This window comes from Conger conger, chromosome 11 (genome assembly GCF_963514075.1).
Source record: "Conger conger chromosome 11, fConCon1.1, whole genome shotgun sequence".
NCBI lineage: Eukaryota > Metazoa > Chordata > Actinopteri > Anguilliformes > Congridae > Conger > Conger conger.
In genome coordinates, this window is record NC_083770.1 from 39,551,443 (window position 1) to 39,559,549 (window position 8,107).

An 8,107-nucleotide genomic window follows, 5' to 3' on the forward strand; every position below is an offset into this window, starting at 1 on the left:
GTTCTGCGGGCACACACGCATTGTGAATGAGAGAGGTCAGAGCAGAAGAGCACACAATGCATCAAACCTCTAAGCAGATAAGTCTCATAAATACCTAATAAAGTACTCAACGAGCATAAATATCCAGAGTACACATGAGGGGAGTGGGTTTTTTCAGTTTTCATTACATAGAATGTAGCTGCTCCCATGTGATGCACCACATTAATTAGCACCCTCGTGATTTTTCCACATCTTCATTTGCTAGCCAAATGGCTTCGTAAAAATGTGTCATTAGGTGCTATTAGTGATCTGGCGCCTAATTATAGACTGAGCAGAAACACACATAATGCGAAGAATCCCTTCCTAATTTCTCCAATTAGCTGGGCGATGTTGACAAAAACATTGAGGGGAAAATACTCTGGCAGAGTATTTCATACAGTACATGAATAAATATGAATAAAATATGAATTTATAAGAAAGTAAACATCTATATAGTCTACGATATAATAGGCTGCCAGGTTAGAGACAGAACTAGAGAGTTAGAGACAATTCAATTCCATTCAATTTTAATTGTATAGCGCTTTTTACAACACACGATTGTCAAAAGCAGCTTTACGAAAAGCCCAGGCCTGAGACTCCCTCAGAGCAAGCCTAGCGTGACAGTTGCAAGGAAAAACTCCTTGACTAACAGGAAGAAACCTTGAGCAGAACCAAGCTCAGAGAGGGAGCCCATCTGCTTCTGGCTGGCAAATTATGTCTAACATATAAATAAATTCAATGAATGAAATCAATAATGATATAAATTATATAATTATGCAGATGATGAATATAGATGCTTATCCAGGAAGGTTCTTGACAGAAGGAGGGCAGAAGTAGCAGGTTAGGTGGAGCTGGGTCAGGTTGTGGTGCTTGAGCTACAGCTCAGCAGGGAGAGGAGGGCAGAAACAAAGCAATGATTAGTGGATGGTAAAAGTGGTAGGATTGGAAAAGAGAAGCAGGACAGCAGAAAGGGGGGGGGGGAAAGAGATGCTTGTGTGCGATAAGGAAAAACCCTGCCAGAATAACACTATGGCAGCATACCTATGTCACAGTGTTGTACTTTGTGTTGCTAGCCACTAGGTGTCACTACATTGATTTTGTCTCACTGCTTAATTGTCTTGTTGTACGCACCTGTTGTTAAGTCTTGTGATTAGTGTTGCCCATTGTCTCCTGTATATAGCCCGGTCCTTTTCACTTGGTCTTTGTTGAGTCTTCACTTTACCCTTTACCTTTCTAGACCCGACCGTGACAACTTAGGGGTTGCACAGACATGAGGGCGACCCTAAGGCGATAAATCATGGCTAGATACACGCAACACAGGGTCCATGCCATGATATATCCACAGCAATGATCACTTAGTCCACCAGAGACTAATAATCCATGCCAATGCCAACACCAAGCTGTGTCCCTCAACTAAAGGATTTGCTATACAGGTAAGATTTAAAAGTAGAAAGTCTGCTCTGCAAATTTCAGTGGGTAAATCATTCCACGGGAGAGGGGCTTGAGAGGAAAAGGCTCTACCGTCTACAGTACATCTACCCACTCTCGGAACGATGAGAAGTCCAGCACCTTGGGAATGAAGAGTTCATGGAGGAATGTATGGGTGAAGGAGGCCCTTAAGATAGGAAGGGGGAAGCCCATTTAAAGCCTTAAATGTGAGGAGGAGTACTGTGAAATCAATGTGAAATAGAATGGGCAGCCAATGGCGAGATGTTAATACTGGGGTAATGTGCTCAAAGCGTTTTGGTCTAGTTACAAGCATCTGCGTTTTGAACGAGCTGCAGGGGCTTTCAGTAGGCATTTGCACATCATGACAAGAGGACATTACAATAGTCCAATCTGGATGAAACAAAGAAAGCAATCCTAGAAGTGTTTTCTGTATGCGTTTCAGAAGAGAGCTCAGCTCTCAAAAGTGACACCAAGGTTTTCTGACGACTGACAGAACTTAATTTCTTCACAAAGAATCTTGGGAGAGAGGGAAGAATGCCTGTCATTGGCAGAGCACTGCATTGTTGACACAAACAAAGGGACAATGCATAATGGGTAGACAGAGCTACTTACATGAAACACCAGAAGCAAAGGAAGACCTTGTGCCTCTCCAAATGAAAAGGGGAGACAAAGCTGGAAAGGAACTGAACGGAACAGAATATAACAATGGAATAGCATTCACATTCCACAACCCCAGTTGACTCACAGTCTGAAGATTAAGTGATACTCAAAAGAGCGCCTGAATGGCTAGTTTTTGTTTATGAAATGAGACAAGCCTAAGAAAGCAAACAAAAACATACTTTAAATACTTTAAATCAGACACTTAGCCTAGCCTAGCGCAGCTACACAAGATCACCTCAGAAACAGCGAAGAAGGCCAAGCAGGACATCTGCATGCAAAAAAGGTCAGTCACGGAAGGAGCTTCAATGGTGTGTTATTTAGCCGATGCGTTTATCCAAAGCGACTTACAGTTGGTTAGACTAAGCAGGGATCAAACCCCCCTGGAGCAATGTGGGGTTAAGGGCCTTGCTCAAGGGCCAAACAGCAGCACTGATCTTATTGTGGTTGCACTGGGGCTTGAACCTCCAGGCTTCCAGGTCCCAGTCATGTACCTTAGCCACTAGGCTACCGGCTGCCATTATGAAGGAAGGACTACATACAAACATAAACAGTAATAGAGCAGGGAACGTTTCTGAAGATGATCCAAGAGAGACCCGTGTTCTCCCCCACAATAACCACACATTACAACAGTGGTACGCAGAAGAGCATCCCTAAACACCCAATAAAGCGGTCACTGAGTGTACATCAGGAGCAGTACAGGGCAGTGATGCGACCCTTACACGCAAAGCACATTACAGTGACGAGAGGGAACTTGGCTCAACCACCACCAATGTATAGCACCCACCAGGGTGATGCAACGGCAGCCATTTTGTGCCAGATTGCTCGCCAAACGCTAAGGTGTTTTTTTTGACAATTAATTCAGGGATGATTAGGTGGCAGGTTGAAAGAGCCAGGGTTGGGAATTTAGCCAGGACACCAGGACACTTACTCTTTCTGAAGAGTTCCATGGGATCTTTAATGACCACGGTGAGTCAGGGCCTCGGTTTACAAGATGACAGTGCAGTACTGGTAACACTTTCCAATAAGATTCAACGAATTGGCATGCACTAATGTAGTTGTTAACTGTGGTATGCAGAAGAGCATCTCTGAACACACAACACATCAAACTTCTTACGTGGATAGACTACAGCAGCAGAAGCAGACCAAAATAATAAGTACAAAATAATAAAGACCTAATAAAGTGCTCAGTGAGTGTATATTAGTTAATGTCAATTCATGAGCCTTATTGTAAAGTGCGACCTGCAGACTTGCAGCAGCTCTGGTCCAGGCACAGAGTTCCTTAGACACCAGCTGAAGGCATCGGTGCGAGGAGAAAATGCGTTTCCCAAGACAGCGGTGCCCGAGGCAATGAGCTCGCGCAGATGAAGGATGAGATGAGGAGAGAGCCATCGGGGGTTGGACAGCATGTCAGAGCACGTCAGAGATGGAAACTCACAGACTGCGGCTAATATGAACTCAAAGGCTGTGACTTCCAGTAGGGACAGCAGGGTCATATCCTCAGTATGTTTTTTTTGTCCACTTCTGAAGCCTCTAAAGCCCTGGGCCAATGAGACTTAAGGATCTAAGCCAGCCACGGCATGCTTACAGCAAATGCCAATGTTACTCACCTGAATATCGTCCAAATGATAAATGACTTAAATTATATCTCTCTCCTAATTGTAAGCATGCAACAACTATAAAATGAAATTTGAAATCAACTTTTGTCGTCTGTAAATGGGAGTCTAAAAAGCTCTATCACAAGCTGAAAGACTATATTTAAACTTGAGTAATTATCACATTGAACTTTTTACAGTGTAAACAAGTATAAAGCAGGCTCTGTCACCCACTGTCCCCCAGGCTAAAGAGAGATCATCTGACACTATAGCTGCCTACCATACACCAGGGCAGAGATTCAGGGGGATTCATCAAATTAATGTACACAATTGTATACATCTATTAAAATGTACAAATTATATTTATGTTCAAATTGAAACATACACTATATTACCAAAAGTATTCGCTTGTCTGCCTTCACACGCATATGAACGTGAGTGACATCCCATTCTTAAACCATAGGATTTAATATGATGTCGGCCCACCCTTTGCAGCTATAACAGCTTCAAATCTTCTAGGAAGGCTTTCCACAAGGTTTAGGAGTGTGTTTATGGGAATTTTTGACCATTCTTCCAGAGTGCATTTGCGAGGTCAGACACTGATGTTGGACGAGAAGGCCTGGCTCGCAGTCTCCGCTCTAATTCATCCCAAAGGTGTTCTATCGGGTTGAGGTCAGGACTCTGTGCAGGCCAGTCAAATTCTTCCACACCAAACTCGCTCATCCATGTCTTTATGGCCCTTGCTTTGTGCACTGGTGCAGTCATGTTGGAACAGGAAGGGACCATCTCCAAACGGTTCCCACAAAGTTGGGAGCATGAAATTGTTCAAAATGTCTTGGTATGCTGAAGCATTAAGAGTTCCTTTCACTGGAACTAAGGGGCCGAGCCCAACTCCTGAAAAACAACCCCACACCATAATTCCCCCTCCACCAAACTTTACACTTGGCACAATGCAGTCAGACAAGTACCGTTCTCCGGGCAACCGCCAAGCCCAGACTCGTCCATCAGATTGCCAGACGGAGAAGCGTGATTCGTCACTCCAGCGAACACGTCTCCACTGCTCTAGAGTCCAGTGGCGGTGTGCTTTACACCACTGCATCCAACGCTTTGCATTGCGCTTGGCAATGTAAGGCTTGGATGCAGCTGCTCGGCCATGGAAACCCATGAAGCTCCCTACACATTGTTCTTGAGCTAATCTGAAGATCACATGAAGTTTGGAGGTCTGTAGCTATTGACTCTGCAGAAAGTTGGCGACCTCTGCGCACTATGCGCCTCAGCATCCGCTGACCCCGCTCCGTGATTTTACGTGACCCATTCTTTCACAAATGTTTGTAGAAGTAGTCTGCATGCCTAGGTGCTTGATTTTATACACCTGTGGCCATGGAAGTGATTGGAACACCTGAACACCTCAATGATTTGGATAGCTGAGTGAATACTTCTGGCAATATAGTGTATGTCTCTCTGTGCCTTACTGTATACGCTCCTCCCTCAGAGTTCTTGAACTTACGCAGAATAGGTGTTCACTGAATTAGAAAAAGAGACAAGTCATTTCCAGGCCCAGGGAAATGTGCTTATCTGCAGAGGCCTGAACGCAAGAACAGAAATACCACCTGATTTTACCAGGGGAAATGACTACAATTATCCCTTATTCCCACATTCCCTTCGTAAGCCACAGTCCTTGTTACCACAGAAACAACTATAACCTCAAAGCAAAACTATTAAAAGTTTACAAATTGACAGGGCTGCAGCTTTTTGGCTTGCACCACCAAAGAGACGGGCAGACATAAAATGTTCATGTTTGCTCACTTGCTTTAAAAGCTGGTGAGGCTTTACTGACTGATTTGAATGGAAATTCGGTAAAAAGGAATGAGCAACAGAAGCAAAGGAAAGCCTTGTAGCTCTATAGACATGGCCAATGAATGGACTGGATAGCTTCTCCGTTAATTCTTTTGTTAATGCCTCTCATTCTCCCACACACATATTGTACCAACAATGAAAGGCAAGCAGCTTGCCGCAAGGTGAAGGTGACTCTTTGTATTTATTTTATGGGCGCCATAGCCTTGTAAGGCTCCAAAATAATCCTCAGCATTTAACCCATCATAATTACATAGGTGGGCAGCCACAGTGCGGCAATAGGTAGGATTTTTGTGTTAAAACATTGCTACAAGACCATTGTAAATCCCTGTTGACTCACCCTGTGCCTGTGTTTATAGTCTATACAGTAGACTGTCTTCGTGCCACCCTTCCAAAGAGTTTGCTGGTATCAAGGTGCCATTTTATGTTTGTCTTTTTTGACTTGGTGACAACCAATCTCTGCAATTCTTAAACTGTGACCCTTAGGTTACTTATGGCCTCCCTATGCATTATATTTTGCAATGGCTACGTCTAAATATCAGACTTTCTTTGGAGGAGTTCCAAGGAATCTCTCGTCTGAGTACATTTTTAATGAGACACAATATTTTCAGTGACACGACCACATTTTATATTGGTGAGCATCTAAATACATTCACAAAATATTTTATTATTATTCAGAATGCTTATAAATAAGGAGCAATCCTGCTTTTGAATAATAAATAGCATGTGAAATAATGGAATGTGTTTCACTTGTTGATGGAGGTTGGGTTTTTGACAAAAACTTATTTTTCCATCCATCCATCCATCCATCATCACCCGCTTATCCGGAGTCGGGTCGCGGGGGCAGTAGGCAAAGCCGGGTATTCCAGGCGTCCCTCTCCCCAGCAACGCATTCTAGCTCCTCCTGGGGGATCCCGAGGCGTTCCCTGGCCAGGAGAGATATATAATCTCTCCAGCGGGCTCTGGGTCTCCCTCGGGGTCTCCGCCCAGTTGGACGAGCCCGGAAAACCTCCAAAGGGAGGCGCCCGGGAGGCATCCTGATCAGATGCCCGAACCACCTCAATTGGCTCCTTTCGACGTGAAGGAGCAGCGGCTCTACTCCGAGCTCCCTCCGGATGTCCGAGCTCCTCACCCTATCTCTAAGGCTGAGCCCGACCACCCTACGGAGGAAGCTCATTTCGGCCGCTTGTATGCGCGATCTCGTTCTTTCGGTCACTACCCAAAGCTCGTGACCATAGGTGAGGGTTGGGACGTAGATCGACCAGTAAATCGAGAGCTTCGCCTTCCGGCTCAGCTCCCTCTTCACCACAGCGGTCCGGTGCAACGCCCGCATTACTGCTGACGCTGCACCAATCCGCCTGTCGATCTCACGCTCCCTTCTACCCTCACTCGTGAACAAGACCCCAAGATACTTGAACTCCTTCACTTGGGGCAAAGACTCGTTCCCAAACCGGAGGGAGCAATCCACCGTTTTCCGGCAGAGAACCATGGCCTCGGACTTGGAGGTGCTGACTCTCATCCCGGCCGCTTCATACTCGGCTGCAAACCGCTCCAGTGCGTGCTGAAGGTCACGGTCCGATGAAGCCAGCAGAACCACATCATCCGCAAAAAGCAGAGATGCGATTCTGAGGTCACCAAACCGGACACTCTCCTCACCTCGGCTGCGCCTTGAGATCCTGTCCATGAATACCACAAACAGGACCGGTGACAAGGGGCAACCTTGGCGGAGTCCAACACCCACCGGAAACGTGTTTGACTTTGTGCCGAGAATGCGGACACAGCTCTCACTTTGGTTATACAGGGACCTGATGGCTCGTAACAACGGCCCCGGTACCCCATACTCCCGCAGTACACCCCACAGGGTTCCCCGGGGGACACGGTTGAAAGCCTTCTCCAAGTCCACAAAGCACATGTGGACTGGATGGGCAAACTCCCATGACCCCGCCAGCAACCCTGCCAAGGTAAAGAGCTGGTCCACCGTTCCACAGCCAGGACGGAAGCCACATTGCTCCTCCTGAATCCGAGGTTCGACCGTCGGTCGGAGCCTCCTTTCCAGTACCCTAGAGTAAGCTTTCCCAGGGAGGCTGAGGAGTGTGACACCCCGGTAATTGGAGCACACCCTCCGGTCCCCCTTCTTGAAAATGGGGACCACCACCCCGGTCTGCCACTCTACAGGTACTGTCCCCGACCTCCACGCGACACTGAACAGGCGTGTCAGCCAAGACAGCCCAACAATGTCCAGAGCCTTCAGCATCTCAGGGCGAATCTCATCTACACCCGGCGACTTGCCACTGAGGAGCTTTTTGACTACCTCAGCAACTTCCGCCAGGGATATAGGTGCAGATTCCCCCGAGTCTTCAGGCTCTGCCTCTTCCACAGAGGACGTGTTGTTCGGGTTCAGGAGCTCCTCGAAGTGCTCTTTCCACCGCCCGACAATATCCCCAGTCCGGGTCAGCAGTTCTCCTCCCCTGCTGAAAACAGCCTGTTTTTATTTTTGTGTTTTTCAAAAAACAGCAACAGAACCTTTCTAACAG